The sequence below is a fragment of the Centroberyx gerrardi genome, chromosome 1 (genome assembly GCF_048128805.1).
Source record: "Centroberyx gerrardi isolate f3 chromosome 1, fCenGer3.hap1.cur.20231027, whole genome shotgun sequence".
In the NCBI taxonomy this organism is placed as follows: domain Eukaryota; kingdom Metazoa; phylum Chordata; class Actinopteri; order Beryciformes; family Berycidae; genus Centroberyx; species Centroberyx gerrardi.
The window spans coordinates 13,881,203-13,905,098 of NC_135997.1; the positions used below are offsets into that span (position 1 = coordinate 13,881,203).

The window sequence follows — 23,896 nt, forward strand, 5'->3', positions numbered from 1 at the left end:
ACACAGTGAGAGCTGGAGGGAGGAGAGAGAGAGCAGGAGAGAACGGGATGTACCATTTGCTCCTCAGCAGAGGGGGGTGTCTCTCTTTGAGAATACATCCTGGAGTTTTTTTATGGCATTTATATCTTATTATTACTATGAGTTTTTAGGGCTGCAGTGAGTGTTATTTCAGTAAGGCAAAGTCCAGATATTTGAACATTTCTCCAGTGATGGGACATAGTGCAATTTACAAATAGGACATTGTTTGAAGAATTTGTTCTTCAGCATATCTGTCACGTTAATATATTACTTGATGTAAAACCTAATACTGATATACACCACTAATACTAGTTTGCATTTTCATACACTCTGGTGGTGAATATGAGAAGATGTTTTTTGTAACCATGTCAATTAACTTTTTTTGTCATTCCTTAGATTGATGTTCATGCAATGTGAATGTTTAGCTGATTTATTTTCTCAAATTACTAAATCTTTAACATCATATTACCTGTATGTATTCTCATCTCTCTCTCATACAGGTATAACAGCACTTTAGTAAGAAACTTGTCCTTTCAACAGTTTAGCTGTGCTACTACTTCCCCTTGAAAGTCCTGTCAGTTCCCACAAGATAATTTGGCCTGCTGCTTAATGATATTGGTTAGGCCTACAAAACTGTATATTAATAGGTTATTTGGTCATTTTATGATGTACAGGAAACAATTCATGCTGTTTTCTTCTCCATGAAAGGGGATCCAGTTCTTGCTAATAATTCACCTAATAAAGATCATAAAGTGAATACAGCTGAAATTGAATAGGACAACTATTTCAGGCAGCGTGGAATCTATTTTCAGACAAGAGAGTGTGAATAACCCCGAGCCCTGAGGTCAGCAGTCTTGGCAGTAGGCTGTGTGGAAGTGAGAAGGAGCCCCTGAGCCCAGTGGGCTTCTTGTTGATGTGATGAGATCAGGATTTCCTGATTCAGGATAGATTTTTGACTTTTGGGAACACGCCTATTCCATTCAAGGGGAAGTTTGGGAAGTGACGCTGATCCACGCCCCGTCAAAAGTATCCAAAGAATGCTATGTGTCAAGATAACAATCAACAGTTACGCTTGATCCGCCTTCGGTAAAGAATGGAGTCGTCGCGCACATGCGTAGTTAAGTAACTCTTTTAGAAATATTGTGTCACTTTTAACCACATTAAATGTTCGATAGTTGTATATAATTTAGGTTTGTATGTTTTTCCAGCATAATGTGAAATTCGTGTTTTATGGACTCCCGAACAAGCCTGGTTTTGCCCACATTGCTCCGTTAATGCGTCGCCATGGTAACGAACATTGCTTTGAGCCAAGATTGAAATGCGCATGCGCAATAGTGACATAACCAAGAACACATAAATGCATTTTTCTTTTAGGTAAGCCTTTGTGAATTGTCCACTGCTTAACGTACAGCATACAGTACGACAGTGTCTGAGTGTGAGCTCCGCTAAGTATGAGGACCTTAGGGAGCCTGTGGAGGCATCGGCACCGAGGTCCGGTTGGGTGACTTTTGACAGCGGACTCTTGATGAGGCTGTAATCTCTCGCCAAACACTTATTTCTCTGAACCAGTCGCCCACGGTGATTCCTTGACATTCACAAACCACCGGTGGCGCACTTTCGCTGCAGGATCCCAACACTTGCTGCCATGTACAGAACCGAATCAGGTGTGCGTAAACAACGCAATCTCGATCGGCTCTATCGTAAGGTCAAAGACGACGTAAATTTCCTACGTAAACCGCGCAGTGGTGGTTCGACGTTCGGGAGGCAGCAGCGGAATGGAAAAAGGGAATAGCCACGGCGTACCTTTCTCTGGGAGAAATGTTGTCCGGGGGGTGGTGCCAGTTTTCTCGGGAAATGCTGCCGTTTAGCTGCCATCCGTGCTGGGGTTCGGGAGTTGTCCGGTTGATGGCATACACAAGCTACTAACGTGCGGATCGACGGGTTTGTCTAGTTCTTTAAACTCGAGGGACTGTCTTTTTTGATAGAGATCATGACGGACTCCGGTAAAGAGACGTGAAAAAGACACTCAGTCAGTGAACTGCCACAAGCCGACGACGTGTTGCAGTCCACCCGGGAATCAAACCAGTCTCCAGCGGGTAGAAAACGACTTAACGTCTAACGTTACGCGGTTTGATGGCATGTGTCTCTCCATCGGGTTTGCCTGAGACCCGGCGGATACCCGAGGACGCTTGAATCCTTTGATGCCGCTGGATCCATTCATCCGGATCCCGGTGCGATCCGTTGTAATGACGTCTGTATAGTAGAAAATCATTTCATCGGTTACATTTGAGATTTTTTTTAAATTTTTTATCCCTGAGCCGGTCGGTGTCGGTCGGGGAGAGCGACATTGAGGCGATCGGCAGCAGAAGGATATGGGAGAGCGAACGGAGCCGATGCAGTGGGTCTTGGCAAGGCATCGTCAAAATACAGGTGAGCGGCGGGATGAGGGGACTTGACACCCGAAAACCGGTTAATGTAGGGCAGCGTGAGTGGGCTTTCACCTGATGCATCCGTGTGAGCGGTGCTTTAAGATGTGTGGGGGAAAAAAAACAAAAAAAAAAAACCTTAGGCCACATCTCCATTAGGCCTACAGGATGCCACATTTTAAGCAGCTGTCCTGATTAAATGAGATTAGACAACTACTGCTGCCGCCGTCCGTGCTGGAATCACACATTTGTTGTGATTATTGCACGGCAGCAGCAGCCTGCTCAGACCCGTAAAGCCCCGTCAAGGGTGATATGCTTTTCATTTGGCTGCTCATATATAGCGGCATGTTTAATGTTAATAAGAACCTGCTACAGCAACAGCAAGGGGAATGTCACACCCATTTATCATTTGTCACTGATGCTCAAGGCGTTCATCTTCATGTGATTTCGAGTTGTGGATAATATTTGAAAGAAAATCTATGTATTTTTTTATACTGCCCTCCAAATGTGTGGCTCTCCTCTCCCCATGTGTCGTAATGTCTGAAGCCACTCGAAGCACAACAGCCTTCACTAATAAGCAGTGCTTCATCTTAAATGACCAGGGGAAGAGGTGTCAGTTTTGCAACATGTGCCGGTCACTCACAGTCGTTTAGTTTGAGAGTGTCAGCGCTCCCCTGACAGCCTGTGAACTTCTCTGGGGGCTTATAGTAATAATAGAAAACCTAATTCATTTTCTCACAAGACATCCTGCATGACATTTCAGTCTGAGATGGTGCTAAGATTTTATTTTTGAGAAACACAGTGAAAGTCTAGAGATTAGGAAAGAGGAAATAGGGAAGACTAGACATGAAGAAAGACTAGTCATTGCACATGAGATGGCACTCAATTTAGATTTCTCACGTTCTTGTTTTGCATAAGCATTAGTTGAAGTTTGTTATGACAAACAGGCAAACAGATAAAACAGAGCTTGCTTCTCTCTAGCCCAAGCGGAGATGCTGTTGATGGCACACTGATGTGTATTGGACCACAAAGTACTGATAACCAAACACATATCCCGACTTTTACTATTTACCTGTCTGAATTTAGACTGATTTCTACACCATAGGCTCTTGTCATAGACCGAACATGTTCTAACATGAGGCAAGAGGCAGCCTATTCAACACACATGATCTAATTTAAATAAAACAAATAATACTAAACACAACAAAACTGTTAAGTGTCACATTTATCATGGACTGATGGAAAATTAGCTAATTTGAGTGACTCTATTTTAGGGGTGACCAAGATTAAAGAGTAGCTTTCCTGGGATCAGATGTGGCTCAGTCTGTAGAAAAATGGGACAGTCTAGATAGCCAAGCCCAGCCAGGTAGAGGAGCGTGAACAGCAGTGTGTTTACACTTGGTTGCACTATATCCCTGGAGGCTGCAGCCTCACAGAGACCGGCTGCCTCCCTGGACTCCCGGCTCACATGTTGTCTCTGTCTTCTCCTGGCGGTGTTTGTATGGGTTTCTCTTACTTCACGTCCTCTTGTGCCAGAAAACCGGCTCCTCTACCTCACTGTTGACTAACTGATTTGTTAGCAGCACGTTGGGCTGGTGGTTGGATGTCATTAGCTAGCCTAAGAACTACGAGGAAGCAACAAAATAGATACTCGTTCAGTATACTGGATGTTTAAATCTGCTACCAGTGTTGATAATTTTGGAACAAATTTAGCAATCTATGATAGTCCAAAATGGTTTCTGTAGGAATGTGAAAAATCTCCCATTCCTCCCATTCCTTTCTCAAATAATAATTTTGACCACAGCCTGAATTTAAAGCAAATGTGAGCAAGCCTATTTTAACACACGTCTAAATCAGGGATGGCAGCATTGGTAGTGTTTGGGTCAAGAATATTATGTAGTTACCATGATATGGCAGGAATGTATGTGTACGAATGCACACTAATCACATAAACCCACTAAATACATGGTAGGCCTATGGTGTAACCAAGCCAGGAATAAATACCAATCTAATAGAAGGACCATGGACATACATTTGGTGCCAAAAGTTTCTATGATCTGAACATTTCTTCTGTATGGCAGTGTGTGCTGATTATCAGAGAAGAATGGAAATATCCAATTCTTCAGCATTTTAAGAAAAATGTTCAGGACACTTGTACTCATTCTGTTAGGGAACACACCCTTCCTTTATCTGTGGTATACTTACTGAGGACTGATAAGGGTGAAGTGTTACACTTGTGCTTTGAATTACATATTCAGCTCAGGCATAAATGACTAAAAATTGTATTAATTTTGTGTTAATCCTTATAATGATCCTTAAGACCTTCAAAGACCCTGGATAACATTCAGCTGCATCTTGAAAACAATGAAAATTGAATTGTCTTCATAGATTTTATGGTTGTATTAAATCTGTTTTGAAGCATTGCGGTCTTCAAAACATCCCACAGTTAGAATTTTGTGTCTCAGATAGTAAACCCAGTTGTCACATGAAAATATGAGTGTTCTCCATTTTCTTACTTGGTCAAAGTTTATTTTGTTAGGGTTAGGGTCGATGTGCAGAGTAAATTTCATGACCACAGGACGCTTTTATAATTGACTCAAGATTAAAGTTTTTGTCTGACGGCAGCAATATAGTTTACAAGAGAATATGGGAAAATGGGAAATGGGCACAATCACTTCCAACAGCTCTAGTGACCTTTGGGTTCATTTGACAGAAGTGGAACTTGAAACGCAAGTTCATGGAACTGGTGATTAACGTTTTTTCTCAATACCAAACCCCAAATACATCAGAGTTTGCTGCTGCCGTCCGGTTGACACTTGCTCCTCGTGAATGACTTACATCCTCATCATAGCCTTCTGTAATATCCAATTCAGTTCTAAAATGCAGCTAGAATATGTACAGGACTTTTATATTCAATGTTTTTTCCCTGTGTCTTGTGCAGATGCAGATGTGAATATCATGAAATGGCTAACTGTACGCCACCTTTTATATTAGCCTTGCTGTTTTTAACTGGTTTGTGGGCGTGTGTGTGTTTATGTGCATGTATGTGTGTGTGCCCCCTCCCAGACTGTAGTGTATTGCAAAATCTATGGTTTAGCCGCAGACTTGAATTCAATTAAGTTTCACTGTTATTCTGCAGTAAAGCAATCCATAGATAACGACACAATTCAAGCGTATGAAGATGCCATCTAAAAGTAACACATTTACTCTTATGGCTGCAGTAAAGTGTTGCACAATCAAAACTGCAGCTCTTATTCTCAGTATCTGATCAAATACAATCACAAACAAATTTGTACACGAGCTATAGCAGGAATACACAGAACACATATGTTAAAACCCCCAAAACACAAAACATTCACATACTGTATACATGTACACATTCATGCACGCATACACACACACATGCATTCTGCAGTGCACATGCTATCACACCAACTGAAAGAAGAGAGAATGGAGTGGGAAGAGGTGAAAGGGATTGAGTGGGTGGCAGTGGGAGAAAAAGATGGAGAAAGAGGCAGAGGGAGAGTAGGAGTGAGTGGCACATGGCTTTCAGTCTAAAAAAAGAAGAGCAACATGAAGCCAAAACCAGAATCTGGATTAGCTAGATAAGAAAGAGGAGGGGGAGAGGGAAGGCTGGAGGAGAAAATGTAGGTTTCCTCAGCATTGAAAATGGTGCAGATGCATGCGCTCGGTTTCATGCTCATAAATGTCCTCTAAAATATGAATACTGAATGAGTGTGTGGGTAGAGTGAGGGAGGAGACCAGGAGAGGGGAGAGAGAGCATGTAGATGGCAAGACGATAAGAAGAGGAGAAAGGCAGAAGGGCGAGATGGGAGATGGAGAGGGCGAGATTCCTTAGGATGGACAGAATACTGCCGTAGTATGACAGAATGGGAAGGGAGAAAAAAAAAGAAAGACAGAAGGATTAGAGACAGCGGGAGGAGAGCCAGGGATGTGACAAGTGCTGGAGAGAGCCTGGATCTGAGCTGAGTGTAACACTGACCCAGGCAGAAAGAGGGAGAGACTGAAGCAGATGGATGCATGACTGAGAGCAGAGGAGACGGACGGAGAGAGATGGGACCGTGCTGCAGTCGCGCCATTCCTGCCAGCCCGCCTTAACCTCAGCGCTGACTAAAGACATTCTCAGTAGCCTGGCGGTCCAGGATCGTGCCCGACGTCTCACTGCATGCCAATCCAATTCCTCTCGCTGTCCTGTTGACGCTGTCCCTGTCTCTCCTAGCAACTTAAATCTCACACCATAACAACCTGCCCTCAGGACAGGGAAGTGAATGCCTGTATCCCCTTGCTCAATACTGGAGTTTTGCCATCAGAGTCAAACTATGGCCGTCTGTTCTCTAATATTTCACTAATAACCTTTTCACACACAAGCCTAGGAATATTACGGTAGTACAGTAGGCTTATCTGAGTCTGTCCTATCTAGGAAGCAATTTGTCACCGCACCTTGAACATGGGAATGTCACTGGTATGAAACATTCATACCGGACCCGGGACAGACCCGCTTGCTCACTTCCTTAATAATAACTTTTCTATGGGCTGTCAGCTTAAATGTCACCAAAAGCATGTGTTTACATTCAGTGTTCAACATGGCAGACAACATGACACTCAAGGCATTGTTCTGTTGAACTCACAAAATGTATTTTGTTTATTCATTCACCACATGAAAGCTTCACACAACTATTGACACTGTACAGCCACCAGCCTTGTATATTGTGCCAGAATAATGGGCCAAAGAGCCAAAAAAGCGCAGCCCCACAACGTGAGTTAAGCACTGAACTTTCACGCCAAGCGAAGAAGAGTTTGACCCGGGACTCAACCCTGAACTCTATCAAGGGTCATTTTGCAGGGACTTTCATGGCCTGACCCTGTCATACTGATGGTTGACCTGCACATTTCTCGGGTCACTAGTCTGCTGCAAAAAGGGGCATAACATGGGATGATTTACAGTTTACTTTTCAGTGAAAAGTAATCAGCTGTAAGCTGTCGTGATTCAGACTGCACTAGGTTTAGTGTCACTACTGTGGATTGAGCTGCAGTATGCACAGAGCAGCCAAGTGTGTGCAGCAAGGATTTTAAGTAGTGCCCAGAGTTGTAGGTGGGCTAAGGTCGATGCTCTGGTTTAGTCATCCCTCCCAACGGAGGCTTGGAAAGTGTGATCATGATTGTCCATATTTTTCATAGATATGTTTTTTTTCATATATTTTCCTTCATAAACCTAATATGTGTGCGTGACATATTGTAAAGACCATAAAAGAGCCAAAGTGAAAGTCAGATAGTGTTTTCATTTGCTTAAGTCATGGCTGGAGTTTGCTTGTCTTGTCTGTTGGACACACCTTAATTTACATATTCTCACCTCCAGTGTGCATCCTGCTGAAGGCTGATTTTCTCCATCTGACCTTTTTAAAGTTGCAATGTGCGAAGAGTGGCACATGCATATCAAGGGAGAACATGAAGCAAGGTGTGAAACACAAATAATAATAGCATACAGTTAACTTTTGATTACATCTAGTTCCATAAATGGCCTGAAGTGGATTTGTATCTGTAGGCTGAACATGGATAAAATGTAGAAATTTAGTTAAGTAGTGGCTATTTCCTGTCCATGCTTGACTAGGTAAGCACCAAAAACATGTTCTGTGCCAGGCAATGAGAACACACTTCAAAAATGGAATTCTTGTTTGAGGAGTATTGAGCTGAAAACATTCAAATTCAATATGACTACTCAAAAAGGAGTTAAGTACATCCAAATTTGGGAAAAAATGACTGGATAACAGTCACATTTCACTTATTTATTGGCGCACACAACTCGCAAACACGTGTTCTGGCAAGAAAAGTCTTCATCGGAACATGCTCAGAGCATCAGTGCAGAGTATCATTTTAGATGTGCTACCTCACTCCTTTTTAAATAGGCTAGTCAAAATGCACCAAAAATATGTATTTTATGCCACTTGCCAATGATGTTCTGTGGATTCCAGAAGGTGCCACCTAGCTTTATGGAATGTCATTGATGATCTTTGCATCATGTTTCATTTTGTCAGGTCAAAACATCATTCACCTCACATATATATGTGTGTGTGTGTGTGTGTGTGTATATATATATATATATATACACACATACACACACACACACACACACGTATATATATATATATATATATATATATGTAGTATTACCCAGTTGACCCAGGAAAAGAGGAAGAATGTTTCAACTTTTGTTCAATCAATTGCTGTAAATGCACAACTAATTTCTAAACTGGCACAGCTTCCCTATTTCTAGTGTGACCAGACATCCTGTTTTTTTTGTATTCCAGATTAAATGTGCCAAGATCTTTGTTTGTCTATAACAAATGGTGGCTGTACGGGCATAATTCAGTAGAAATAATTAGCACAAAGGAGAGGTTTAAAAAGTATTTGTAAAACTTGATGTGAACAAAATTTATCTAATTTTGATAAAGTTGCGGCAAGGGCTAGACTGCCTATTATCTGTTCACGGCCACAGTTACAATTCAGTTCAGTTAATTTTCAATTAAATTAATTTGAAATTAATTTAATTAAAATTGAACTTAATTGGCAAGTGAGGTACAGTTTACCCCTTACTCTGTCATTCATGGTCATAGTTACAGATCTCCAGATGGTGCAGCTAAAAGTAAGTTGGTTATGGGTTGGTTAAGTAATTCTTTGTGCATGTGAATGTTAATATAAATGTAGCAATGGCATATCTGCATAAATCTCCCGACTCCAGTCTTTCCTATTTCAGTCTTGAGATCTAGTCACCATACCTATTTCATACCCCATCCAAACCATTGGGTCTCCTCTAAATGGAAAATGAAGCCATTAGAGATCCATCATGTTAATGCTGATTTATTACTCGTCAGGTTTAGACTCATACTTATTCACATCCAAGAGTGTGTTAGACACAGTCTAGAAACTTTTACTTTCTTTTATTTTGTAACTCTGTGGAGATTTCTAAATAACTGATAAGGCCTGATTGATTGTTGGACTAAAAGCTACATATTCATCTTTCAAGTTTGGCATTTTGATTTGTGGTTCTTTTACATTCTGTTTTTAAAACTTTTTTGCTGAACTCTTGAAAATAGGTTATACTGTTTTTCATTAGTGCAAATGCAAACTCAGAATAATGAACAATTATGTCATGGTAACTACTAATCATCTACAAGAATCTGGAGTTGGCATTGCGTTGCCATGTTATAATAATGCGACTTTACCTCAGCACTACTCATCTGTTTGTTCTCAAACCAGTTTCATTGTCTACTGTTTCCTGTGTCTGCTGAGATGTTTGCCAGACAAAGTAAATTTGTTTGAACTCATCCTCTTGAGTTTGGTTAAAGTGGTGAAAGAAGGAGAGGGGGTTAGAAAGAGAGAGAATGTGATAGAAAATGAAGAAGCTGTGACCCATTTACAGCCGGCTTGACGCTACAAATGTGAGCAGTCTGGTTCTATTTCGTATAGGCTTCGCCCTCTAAGAGCTGTCGCTATTGGGTTTATCCCTCTCGCGCATGCGCAGTCTGAAGATTTTCTTTCCCGCCACTTATGCTACAGTGGCTACACTCAGGTCCTCAACTATAGAATATACAGTGTCGGGACCTGAGCTCTGCTCCCAAATTTTCTTCAGCGTCAAGCAGTCAACAAGTGAAGAACAGAAGAGAAGATGACCGCTCTGAAGCTGTCCGCTTGTGCCCCGCCTGTCAAACCGGCTACATCCTGCTGTCAGATCTTCACCCCTGCGGCGAGGCTTGCCTCGGTGCTGAGCACGCCGGGCTAGCTCTAACTCCGCAGGCCGCCTGTCAGTTCTGTGCACGCCTGCCTGCGGAGGAGCTGCAGCGACGGGCAGACGCCTTTACGGCGCTCCGGGTGGAGGACGGCGGTGATGGAAGCTGGGGTGACCGCGGCGGCGTCTCTCCGGAGGACGAGATTCCCAGAAATCCGACTTCCCAGAAATCCCAGAGGAAGACCCCGACGGCTCGGCTCCCTCCATCTTGGGCTCTCCTCTCGATTCTCCCGTCTCCCCGTTGGGAGACCTGGAGCCTGATTACGAGGGCGGGGCTCCGCATCTGCGGCTCTCCCCCTCCCCACCGCGGCCAGGAGCTCCGCTGCAGCGGCTCTCTCCTTCTCCGCGTCAGTCTGCCAGCCATATGCCGGCCGCCAAAGGACTTTTCCAGGACTTGCCGGCCATCATCAGGAAGGCGGCAGATCTGAGGGGCATCGCAATGCCGGCAGAACAACCTGCACCTGCTCGCGACCTCTTAGGCAGGGACGTTTACGACCAGGAGCCGCCGGCCAAACGTCCCCCGCTGTGGCCTCGCTTCATGGAGCTCCAGCCCTTCATGGAGGCAGCGTTTTCCGATCCCGGAAAACTGAGAGCGCCGGTGTCCAGGTACGAGCCTTTCACCAGAGTCCATAGGGATACGGAAAAAGGTTTTCCCGCTGTCCCGCCGCTAGAGCAGAGCCTAGCTTCCGTCCTTCTTCCCAAGGCAACCTTCTTCGGCAAGCGCAAGCCATCACCGCCGACTCCTCGGGATCAAGTTTACGTTCGCCTTTCTGACCGTTCACACCAGTGTGCCGCTCAGATTGCTGCAGCTCAGAACAACATAGCTGTCCTCAGCGGTCTCCGCTATGGCCACTAAGCCCGGGGCTTTTTCCCCAGAGCTAGCCATAGACATCGGGAAGGCTATGACAGCTGTCCTGACTCTCGCCACGGTGACAACGGTGGCTTCATCTAGAATTATGGCGTGGCAGACTATGATGCAGAGAAATATCTGGCTGCACATGTCTGAGCTTCCCCCTCGCATCAGACGGGAGCTGCTGGATGGTCCCATATCCCCCGATGGGCTGTTTGGACCACTCCTCCAAAGCGCCACAGCTCACCTGCATGAAGCAGCCGAGGAAGCGGAAAAGGGTGAGGAGGCACACCTTCTGGGGCAGAGCTGCACCTCAGCCTCATCAGAAGCGCCGAGATGCTCGCTCCAAAAAGGAGCGCTCGGCAGCCGCTGCTCCAGCTGCGCCTCAGCATACAGCGGCACCACCTCCTCCTCCCCCGCCGCGGTATCCTCCGGCGGCCGCGGCTCAGTAGGCCCCACGCCACCCCGGGAAGAACCGGTGGCCAGCGTGCACCTGGTCCAACCCGACTGCCGAGCCACCTCGCAGCGTCAGTGGCAATGACGGGGCACGGGGATCGTGTGTCTCGATGTAGCTGAACCAAGGAAACACAACGGCCCTCTCCAGGGCCAACCACTTTTCTCTAAAGAACAGTTTCCTCTCAGCCAGTCCGCCTATGCTCCCACTGAGCATTTTGAGCCGCCGCAGGGCGTCCGGACGCACTCCACGATAGCCTTGTCATCATCTGCAGCCCTCCTCAGAGGGATGGCGGTGCCAGACATCTTGGGCTTCTCCGTGCCCTTTCATCCGTTTCTATCTGCGCGATGTGTCTGAGTCCTCCCTGACTCATTCAGTCTTAAACGTGCTAGACCGCAGATGACGCGTTGTCAGATCTGGCGTTTTTACGCACATGCCAAACGGTGCGCCCCCAGTCCAATCATCACGGATTCGTGGGCTGCATGAGGGATCATTACGATACGTAATCAACGTCTCACATTCTGCAACGGCAGTGTTGTGTGGAGCGAGTGTTCTATCACTCGCCTTTTTTTTTTTTTTTCCCACACAAGGTTGACATGAGGTCAACCATGGCACAGCCGGTGTTTTCCTGCCTTATTATGCTTCGCATTATAGGGTTGTGAACTGGTGTATGTTATCTGCTTGTGGTCCTTGGTGTCTCAGTGGGCATTGACTACATCAGCTTCGCCGTTAACCCAATAGCGACAGCTCTTAGAGGGCGAAGCCTATACGAAAAATAGAATGTTAGTTGTGTTACCATAACTCCAGATTCTATGAGTATATGCGTAGCCCTCTAAGACTTAGGCCCCCTGCTCCACTGACATTGGCCGAAGAAATTACTGGCTTTTGGGAGCAGAGCTCAGGTCCCGACGCTGTATATTCTATAGTTGAGGACCTGTGTAGCCACTGTAGCGTAAGTGGCAGGAAAGAAAATCTTCAGACTGCGCATGCGCGAGAGGGATAAACCCAATAGCGACAGCTCTTAGAGGGCTACGCCTATACTCATAGAATCTGGAGTTATGGTAACATAACTAACGTACAGTGTGATTGAAACTACTGTATACAGTATAAGATAATGCTGCTATTCTCCAGCTGGCATTCTCCTGTCTGCTGTCAGGCTAAATAGAGACAATCACAGCTTGGCTTGATATGCTGCAGTTGCTACAGCAGACCTGCTGTGGGTGAGACAGAAGAGTAGGTTAGCCTTACCAGTAAAGGAGCAGCTGCTGTTTGCCTTACCAGATCAACCTGCTGTCTGTAAAATGGAATAGAGAGCTGGGCTGAGCTCCGATGGGACTTGACTTTGCTTTATGTGCACAGTCGAGTATCAGTTCCAGACAGTACCTGTGGCTCTTGTTAACATATCATGATATATAGAATAGTTGTTGTAGTGCTGAAACGATTAGTTGATCAATCGATTAGTCGACCAAAAGATAATTACTTGATTGTAATTTTAATAATTAATTGATCGTTTTTTAATTTTTCAAGCACAAATACCAAATATTTGCTAGTTAGATTTGCTTGTTTTTCCTCCATTTCATATCATTTTTAAATTAATACTTTGTTGTTTTTTTTGGCTGCTGGTCAGACTAAATTTTAAGGCATCACTTTGGACTTGTGTTGGCCATTTGTCATTATTTTTTACATTTTATAGACAAAATGTTTAATCTATTAATTGAAAAACAATAATCAATAGATGAATCAATAATGAAAGTAACAGTTAGTTAGTTGTAGCCCTAGTGCTGTACATGCTCTGTATTTTATTGTTTTGTTGAGCAATGGGGCCAGGTGAGTTTTCATTGTTTTAGCAGTGGTGTGTATGTGTGTGTGCTGACTGAATGAAGTGAAAGCTGAGCAGCTTCATTTGTTATATCTAGGATTATCGTTGATTTCAGAAGGCCATAGCATGTTTGGGAAGATGCATTGTATTCAAAAACAATCACACTCCGTAAAGCATGTCAGATGGTGCGATGCATGCCCTTAGGCTATGCCCTGTTGTGTTTCAATAAGTCTATGTAAAAGACAAGGCCGTAAAGATGGACGGGGAGCCCTGTCATTGTTGTTACATCATTGTTGTTACATCACATGGGCCTGGGCCTGGCACACAGTCGCACGCTGTGTGGAGCACAAAAGCATTTCTCACATGCAGGGACTTGTCACAGCCATTTCACAAAACACATGTCATTCGGATTCAGATGGAATCGCTGGCTGTGGTTGAGAGTGAGAGTTTGTATGAGTCATGCAGTACGCAGAGTGGAGAGAGCACTATCATAGGGGAGTCAGGGACTGCAGCTTCAGCCCAGCCTATGTGGTACAGTTGCCTTAAAGGTCAGGTTTTAGACGTTTAGACTGTCTTTTGATCTAAGGTTACAAACAGCAGGGCATTTGGTGTGAGCTATGAAGCAGCTTCAGGGACTTGAACTGAATATATTTATTGCTTGAGGATAGGTTTTGCGGTCCAAATTTGGTGCAAATGCCTTCTCGATAACTGAATTGAAGGGTTTCTTATTGCCTTTCTCTATGTGTATCATACAGTCTACAGGCAGCATCACAATTCCCTCAACATACTTCGGGGGTGGGCAACATTTTCTGGCACAAGATCTATTTTTCACTTGACTATAGGCGGTGCAGACCTACCAGCACCAAAAGAGCATGAAAATAATCACTAGAATTTTGCGAGCAAGGAATACGTCAATTGAATCAACATTCATTACAAAGTATAAATTCTGGCTCTTTGGGGAGGCAAAAATAACACAAACTATGATTCATATCTAAAATAATAATAAATAAATAAATAAGCATGCAAGTTACGGGGCCTTCGAAAAATCTGATTACAGCAGCTTCCCCTGGTTGTTTACCAGCCCATTTGCTGAGTGCATCAATAAAACTCAGACTACTTCAAAATATTCTAAAAATCATATTGTGGCTATTCAGAGTAAAAATCAATATTCTACAAGCATGACAGTTTCTCACTGATCAATATGTTTATTTGACATAAGAGAAAAAAAAAAGCGATATATTGCACTTGGACATAACATGGTCCTACTCACAATTGTACAAAATGATTGGTTCTGCAGGAATGCTGTGCACACACCCATATATATCGTAAACCCAATTTGACAGATCTTAAGTCTTATGCGTCTTTCATATAGGAGACGGTTTGCTTGGCGCTCGCTGCTGGGCACAGAGCAACTCTTGACTAGATGTTAAGGAAGTCGGGGTAATGTGAAAAAATAGAGTTTTCAAGAAGCGGGGAGAGCAGCCATTCCTAGTTCATTTACAAAATCTATGACCCCATGTAATGTGTACATAAGAAGACCATAAATAGCCAATGAATGAATGAAAATTGCATCTAGCTAGTGGTGTAAATGTACAATGTGCCTTGGCAAATGAACATATAGCATCCAGTGGTCGTAGATCGCTAACCTCCACTGCATTTTCACACACACCTGGTATGACCCACTTGGTTAGAAACATGTCTCCAGGAGACAGCTTTTCTACCGAGGCCCTTATACAACTTCAGACTTGTGTTCAGGAAATCTTAATACTGTTAGAGTGATTTTCCCTCCATTTTCTCTCCCTTCTTGGCCAGCTACCTCCCTTGTCGTTCCTATTGGATGTACAAGGGTTTCATCACAACGGCCAGTGCAAAAGTTAAACGAGGTTGCGAAAATTTGTTCGGCCGCGACTCACGCACTTGGAAATTATAGTTTTAGAGCGCAGGGGTGGAGTTACTGTAGAATTAGTCTGCTGTGTCATGGTCCAGCAGTCAAAAGGTGTCCAGTCTTCTTGTCTGTAAATCTTGAAATATCATCAGTATGTTCTCAGATATTGCAACAGTCCACAAGAGTGTCCAGTCATGCTTCACCATCACCATTGCTAACATTTTTGAAACAAAATTAATTAAATTATTACTTGGAAGAATTATTTATTATTTCATCCAGTTATTTTGGTTAGGATTTGACAGTCCTTAGAAAGAGAGAGAAAGAGAAAGAGATGTATTTTTCTATTTTCTGTTGAGCGATTTATTTGTCTATTTTAAGGTGGGACATTGACAGAGAAGGTTATAAGCCTATTATAAGCCTATACTCTCACTTTCTAATTGCTGTCATTGGTAGAGGAGTGTGGTATTTGACACTTTCAAACCTGACTTGCCTAAATAAACCTGCATGTCTTTAGTTCTTTTTAGCTCACAACATCTAAATCTTTCATGAAAATTATGTATCCCTACCTGTCTAGTTTATTCACAAATCATCCTTCACTTGGATGAGGAAGTTAAGCTTGCTACATAAGAATAGAACTCCTGCAACCCTAATGAACTTTTTCACCTTATATGCAACTGTTAATGTGTCATAATTGAGACTAGCTGAGTATGAAAAACAGGAAGAGCTGCGGAGCAAAACAGGGATTTGTCTGAATTTCTGTCAGGTAGCCTAAGCTTGTTATGCAAGGATAAGTGTGATTGGAACTATTGAACTGATAAGTATATATTTTTATTTATTTCATTTATTTAACCGTTATTTAACCAGGAAGTCCACTTGAGAATCAGAATCTCTTTTGCGAGGGAGACCTGGCAAAGACAGCAGCAAATAAGAAGCAATAACAGAGCAATTAAACATTATAAAAGACAAAACGGTTACATAGCCTACATTATAAAAACAATAAAACAGCAAAATGAGTGAGTTAAAACACATAACACATCTGACTCAGCAGAGAGACAGTCACAGAGACAAGAAGCAGTTAGTCCCCAACTCAGTCTTTATTTCTTTCTTTTTCAAAATCATACTAGGATCGACTGGAAGCCATGCTGTGATCCTCAGTGCCATTGTCTTGGATCACCTGGAAGTTTTGTCTTTAGTAATGAAAAACATTTGAGTCCTTTGCTGTAGATAAAAATGCATAACATGTAATGCGAGTATGATCTTGTAAACTCAGCATTCACTTTTAAGCTTAACAGATATCTTGATATCTGAATGGTGAAGATATTCCATATTAGACAAAATTTAGGCTAACAGATTTTGTTTTTTATATATGTTTTAATTGAAAGTTTAACATTTTATTGTTTTTAATGATCAGTCAGCCTTGTTTCATATTGCTTTATGATGTAATGTTGATTACCAATGTTGTTGTTTTTTTTACCAGCCATAATTGCCTTGCACTGCATTGAGGCTACAGTATCCAAGCAAATTGAAGTTAAAGTCACAAGGAAAAAGAGGGCCCTGCCTAAAGTATAGGCTGTACATATTACAGCCTAAGTGCATCTGCTAATGTCCACAGTAGGAGCTGAACAACACCACTAATAGGCCACATCCCCAGGGTGATGGATGGGAATGCCCGTGAGGAGGCAAGTGCTATTAGTGGGGGTGTAGGGTTAAGACATGTACTGATGACCAGAGTCTGTTTCCATGAAGTGAGGCTAGCAGAGCCCATCTCCAAAGAGGTCACTGCTGATTAGTTGAACACAGAACTGGTTATAAGACTAATAGGCTGGATTTGGCGTATGTCACTGTGCAGTTTGATAGATTGGTTAAACCAGGATAAATGAGCTAGCCTGCCCTCTACTATAGGCTTGTGATTGTATGAAACAAAAGGCAAGGTTGTCTTTTTAAATGCTTACTATCAAGAGATAATGCAATTCAAAACTGAGGCTTCAGATCAGATCTGGAGACAAACTCACAATTGTAGCCTGTTCTGCTCTGATAGTGTTAAAAGGATATTTTCTGGCAGAGCATTTTTTACTTTTAGTAGCACATGCATCTCCATAGAATCTCAGGAGTGATCAATCTCAAACATCAATTGCCCTTGGAATCTGTTGTTACCACCAGCAGAATTGCTTGAAAGGTGAGACCATGATAGACCACAGATTGAATTAATATTACTTAGATTGATGTGGTCATGTTTGTCTAGGAAGAATGATTTTGAAACTAGACTTTTAAAACAAAAGTAGTGAGTGGCGATGACTGAGGTTTCCCAGAGAAATTAATATTGGCGGTCGACCAGTCATGGAATCCTATAGAGGGCTTTCAGGTGACGTAACACACTCTCTGGGGGCCATAGTGGAGATCCTCAGCTCTTGGCTTCAGTGGCTATGAATGGCTGATTGTATTCCTTAACTTATGACTTGGCCGTCTCAACACAATTCAGTACTGATATGCTTAGTTTCTGCACTGTTTTAGCTGGGAACTAGTCATTTTGCCATTGATAAATCTGTTCGCATACATATCTGATTTTCAGACAAGCTAATGTACAGTATATGTTGGTAGCATAGTTAGTTAACAATTATCTGCAGGCTAGTTAACTAGCTAGCAAAGCCAAAAACCAACTGTTTGTTTGTTCATAGTACTTTGGAGTACAGACTAAGACCAACAGTGCTTCTGTGTCTCAAGAACTTTAATTTGGAAACAACTCTACTTCTCACTTTTTCTAATCTTCTCCAAAGATATTCTTAGTACATGGCATTCAGAGAAAAAGTCAACCAATTAAAGAAAGCTGCTGATCTCTACAAAGTACTCAAACTACAAAGACACTTGTGTGTTTTAGTGATGGACCTAACAGGCACTGGGTCAAAGTAAATGCTAGTAGTTTAAAAACATTTTTTGGAACACCATCATTTTGTTTTATCCAGGTTGATGGATATTGCCCAGTTTTTACAGTAGTTCTCCAGCAGTGTCAGGTTTTGTTGTAAATCATATACTTTGCCACCAATGCCACTTTGCATAAGTTGGAAATTTGTGCCAAATTGAATCAAAAGGCTTTTTCAGGTCTACAAAGCATGCAAATACAGTATTTTCCCTTGGTTTTGAAGTGGACATAATTATTAATAAGTATATGAAGGGTATATATATGGTCTGATGTTTGGGTAAGAAAACAATTTGACTTTTTGATAGTGTTTTGCTCAGTCATATATGACAATAATCTGGTATTGAATATGCTGCAAAAAAAACTTGACCTAGATTACTATTGATGCAGATTCCCCTATAATTGCTGGGGTGACATTTATTTTTATTATATTATATATATTATATTATATATATTTTTAAATATGGGTGTGATCTGGAACAGAGGTATTATCACAAAATATTTAAAAGTATGGGTATTATGGGTGTGATAATACCCATATTTTTAAATATGGGTGTGATAACACCTCTGTTCCAGATCACAGGGACATTTCCACTTCTTAAAGCTATACTATAGCAACCTGGAGTTGAGGACTTCTGTTTTTCAACCGTTGTTTTAATATTATCAATTCCACTGGTCTTTCCATTTTAAAGAGTTTTTAGTTTTTGTTTTAGCTCTTAAATAGTGATGTGATATTAAAGAATACACTGGTAATCTTTTATGGTATTTTATGATGTCTCTCCTGGTGTGTGTGACGTCTCTAGCCTGGTGTGTGTGTCTTTCTCTCACCTGGTGTGTTTCTCTCTCTCCCCTTGTGTGTGTGTGTGTGTCTCTCTCTCTCCCCTGGTCTCTCTCTCTCTCTCACTGTTTAGTTGAGGGGCTGACCAACGCTAGATATTATTCTAGCGCAGCAGCGAGAAATAGTTAGCTATTTTAGCCACCTGTCTGTTCCAAATCCACCTTACAGACCGACTCTGCTGTCACTCTGAGCCTGTGGAAGAAAAACAGTTCTTTCCAGAATATAGTAGTACGACTCACTGACTACTCACATGGTCATTATCTTTCATCCTTTCATAATGGATGGGGATCCAAAAGACAGCAGATTAATCAGCAGGGACAGTCTTGAGTAACAAGACAGGGTTGCCAGGTCAAGCTAAAATTTTCAGCGCAAGAGCTTCTGAAAAACGCCCCGTATACTCCAAAAATGAGCAGGAAACTGCAGACCTGGCAAGTGTGGAGGATGCAACCTCAATAAATGTAACTTTTTTTAAAAATCATCAACAGTGTGTTGTGTGCCGTGTGTCATGTTTTGTGTGGGGAAACCCTGCTTTCTATGCAGCTAACTGGAGTGTTTAAATGCTAACGTCATTTTAGAGGCCATTCTTTACATACATACTTGAAATATTGAAAATGTTCGTTTTTTCAAATTTTTCATGGCCTTTGTTTCTCAGTTGGAGAAAGAAAACATTTGCCCAATAAAAGCAAGTTGAGATGCATAATATTGTCCATTGTCTCACTCTGTTTGGTATTATAAAGATAAAACACATGTATTAATTTTATTATCAAATATTCAATTATTACATTTTGAATATGATGTGATATAATACTGACACAGTCCAGACAGTGGAAAATACCGTGATATTAATTTGAGTTCATATTGCCCCCCTACTACATCTACACCCACACCACAACAAACTTTTTCAGGTATCTCACTTCTAGCATGTTAAAGGTTATATTTAGCCATTTTTTGTGCACAGCCAATTCTCCAGTGGACCTCCATGATGGCACCAGCCATGGTTGCTAGGAGATTTGTGACGCAGCTGCCAAGCCTCTGTGGAGATATATTAAAAGGTGAAATTATGCTACCAAAGTAAAATATCGCTTTAAGGCCAAGGGAGTGTGTGCCTCTTTGCAGGCCGTATTGATACCGTCTAATCTCATCTAATTCATAATTAAGTCGTAATGTATTTTCCACTGTTGAGATCTCTGTTGGGAGTTTAAGCCATATTGTAACAGCAGGCCTGGAGCAGAGTGCTGATAACACTGTCCCTAGCGGTCTAGTCTAAGGCTCATGCATCTATGAGATCAGCTAGATTTCATTGGCCTGATTGTTTTGGCCTAAATGAGATGGGGGGGGGGGGGGGGGATTTTCAAACGTTGTCTCATTTCTTTTCCCCTCTTTCTCCCCTCCTCCTTCCACTGTCCTCTTTAATGTGACTCCAACCCAGAAAGGGAGTCTTGCAAATAGTTGTGAGACGATCTCAGTGACTTGAACCCATTCACACGTCCTTGTTTTCTTCGCTCTCCTTCATTACCTCAAAGTGGAGGAGGCACTGAGTAGGACTGGGAAGAACTGGAAACTATAGGTCAAGAGTTATTTTATGCCCTAATCTAGCGTATATTCCTCGAGTTCCCAGTCTGTCTTATAAAGCTCTGGCTTTTGAGCTCATTGCCTTTTCTCCCCGTCTGTTTGCCTGTACTTTATGCATATACATGGCATGTACCCAAGCTTTACGTTCACGCAATTAGGCCTAGCTGTTAGTAATCTTTTGTCAACCCAGCTCAGGCTAAGCCGCTATGAAAACAATGCTTGTCTCGTTAGATTGTTGAGGTTATTACTTCTCCATAGGCATAAATTGCCCTGCAAAATTTGCGACCACTCCACAAAATCACAGCTTCTTGGTGTGTTATAATCAATATGCCGTATTATTCAAAGGAATCAAAGAGTTTCTTATTATACATTCATGAGATTCTACCATCTGGATGTGACAGCCCACAGTGTGGCAACTGCTGTCTTGTCTGTGGGGTCTGAAGTGGTATAAACCCTTTTTCTCTTAGACATGCTGCTAGGGCTTGTCATGATGCAATTTTATATACCCCATATAATCGTGTTCCACCAACTGAGCTAATTGAAATGGAATGTGAGATTATGTACCGACTAGGGATGCAAATTTTCAAAAACATTCTTGATCGATTTTCACTCAAGTTAACGATCAAATATCGATGTTTGTTAGGCCCAAACATGTTACAAGCCCCCCCTTCAGCCTCAGTCATTTGAGTTTTAAAACTGCCAAAAATATTTCTTGGGAAATCTATTACGCTGAGGGCTGGGTCAAAATAGAGTTCAGACGTATTGCCGGTGAAATGCTGTTTAAAGAGGCCTATTTCAACTGATCACCAACCAGTAAATCCAAAAAGGCATAACACAAGTGTTTTTAGTTTTTTGGGAAATCAGCAGCAGCCTCCTGTAATATTTGCTATTCATATTAGGCCCAAACACACTTCAGTTCAATAGGCAGCAGGTGTATAGGCTTCAATACGCAGGCACTCAAGACGAAAAGAGGAGGGAACCCGTACACTACTAAACATCAGGGAGACAAAAAAGGAGGCAGGAAAGTCTTTTCAGGCGAATGTTTCGCTATCACTTCATCAGTGTCTTTCAAGCTCAAGCACCAGAATCCTTTTTGCAGTAAAGGCAGTCACATGATAAGGACACGAGCAACATGATCCATAGCCACTCCTATCTAGGTCCTATGTGCATATTTATAAAGAGGAGTATCTGCAGCATACGATCAAGTACATGAGAAATTACATCTTCATATAAAAATATAATACTTCCACAGAAAACCTGCACCCACCGCAGCAGGTTTAGGGGAATAGCAAGTTTAGGATACTACATTCAGAACTAAGCAGGGATAGACGCATTATAAAAAACACTGAAGGGACAACTTTTCATTAAGGCCCTGAGGATGAGTTTTTAAATAGAAAATCCATTGGCTCTCAGTTCTCAACAGTATGCTCTCCACTTCTCTGCCTCTTTGTAGTTCTGTGTTGTATAACTGTCTATGATAAATGTGATGATGTGTGGTTCAGCTCCATAAAATGTCTTACCACTGATGATTACGTGTCCAATAACATGGGTTTTTACAGCTCTTTAGGTTATGCCTACATGTTGGAGGCCACAGCTACATGCTAAGAGATAGTTTAAATTTGCAGAATTTCAGGAAACAAATTGTTTCATTTTGTGCTGTTTTTGAGTAACTGAGCTCCTGAATACCTCTGTTTCTCAGAATTGGGGCAGGCCGCATAATGCAGACATGGGGAAAAAAAACAACCTGTATGTTGTCCAGACAACCGATGCAGTGTACTTGGGGGATGTGGGAATCCATTGTGTCTCTGACAAAGTCAACAAAGTCTCTTATGTTCCTCAATCTGTAGTAAAAGAATAAAGGAGTGTCTTTAAAAAGCTGTTCCTCCACCAGATCTGCACATAGGAAATGCCAGTATTTTCAATAATACTACACGCATCCCTACTGAGAGGTGTGTAGGTGGTAGCACAAATGACTGAATGTTTTTTTTTTCTCATTTCGTCCATTAGAGTTAATTAGGCACACTTTTGTTAAAGCACTGTCCAGGCACAGGATATCCTCTGTCCAGGAATTGTTGTACATTGTACATGTTTTTCAGCTTATTTATCAAAATCTGCTGGGCTGGAACATATCGGTTTTAGTTTAAGAAACTGTAAACCCCTATTCAATGCAGGAGCATGTGCTGAGCTAGCATATGGACGGCTGTTTTTGTCAGATGGCTTGGTATCAAGGGTTGGAGTGATTTAGCCAGAGTCAAGTCTTACCCGGGTGTCCAACAAGGGTTGTCCTTCTGGTCATGTTGAACGTGATGGTGGGAGACATATTATTTTAGTTATTTAGGTTTTGTAGTGTATGGGTTCCCTCCTTTTTCTCTCCAATCCTTACTCATGTTAGTGCAAGACAATGGGGAAACATGTCATTTCTCTTAATTCAAATGCAGGTATTTCAAAAATGTATATTATTATTAGAGCATGAATTTACCCAAGGAGTTGTTTCCACACGTGTCTTTTTCCCATTGTTTGTAATGGACAGGAGGAGCTTTACAGGGCATTGAGAAATACAACAAGGTGCTGGGGCCAACAAAGTGTTGTTTTCAAGTTGTTTTTCTGCACATAGCCAGCTTTCATGACTTTGCTACAGTTGTTTAGCAACACTGGGTTTGGCAGCTGGCATTGTCACCTTCCAAAGTGCTACTGGTTGATCCGTACTCTGAGGAATATTAGATTGGAATGGGCTGCTTGTCATCTTGGTACCACATTGACTTGTACTGGCTAACAAATGTTAATAGGCATTCATTTCAGTTCAATTCAACAGACCGATGCAAGGGATGCAACAGAAAAAAACAGTATCATATGTCAGGAGACAGACATGTAGACAAACTAAATTAAACAGATAAATAAATACCACATGAGGAGTTTTGTTCCAGTGCCAGTATTTAGTCATCTTGGTCCGATCTGGCCATGGCAGCTGACTTTGATGCACATCACTGTCTCTATTGGTCCATTTAAATTGGCATCTTAGGTCTTGCAACTCCTGCTTGCTGTTCATTTGAAATGCCACCAAGTTTTCTCTACAGTTATATAAAACAGATAGGCCTATAGCCTACTCATTGTGCAAATGCAAATCATTACATCTTTGCAGCATTGTTCCTCTACTCCAAATGGAATTCTTTGTAAAATCCTACATTTACCCATACACAGGATCTGATGCAACTATCCCTTGTGCTATTTTATGCAGGCTAGATGCGAGACTTGGACTTTAACAATGGTGACGACTGTAGTACTGACGTGTGAAGCAAGGAGGGTGCTGCCAGTTTCT

General features: G+C 42.1%; 1 protein-coding gene across 1 annotated transcript in view; it reads left to right on the top strand.

The window, feature by feature from the left end:
- The first annotated feature begins 1,768 nt into the window (after positions 1–1,768).
- The window catches only part of dagla (diacylglycerol lipase, alpha), a 43,660-nt gene continuing 21,532 nt past the window's right edge, over positions 1,769–23,896 (top strand). Inside the window, exon 1 of the mRNA XM_071917204.2 lies at positions 1,769–2,448. The gene's annotated coding sequence lies outside the window, so the exon portion shown is untranslated. The remainder of the gene's footprint in view (positions 2,449–23,896) is intronic.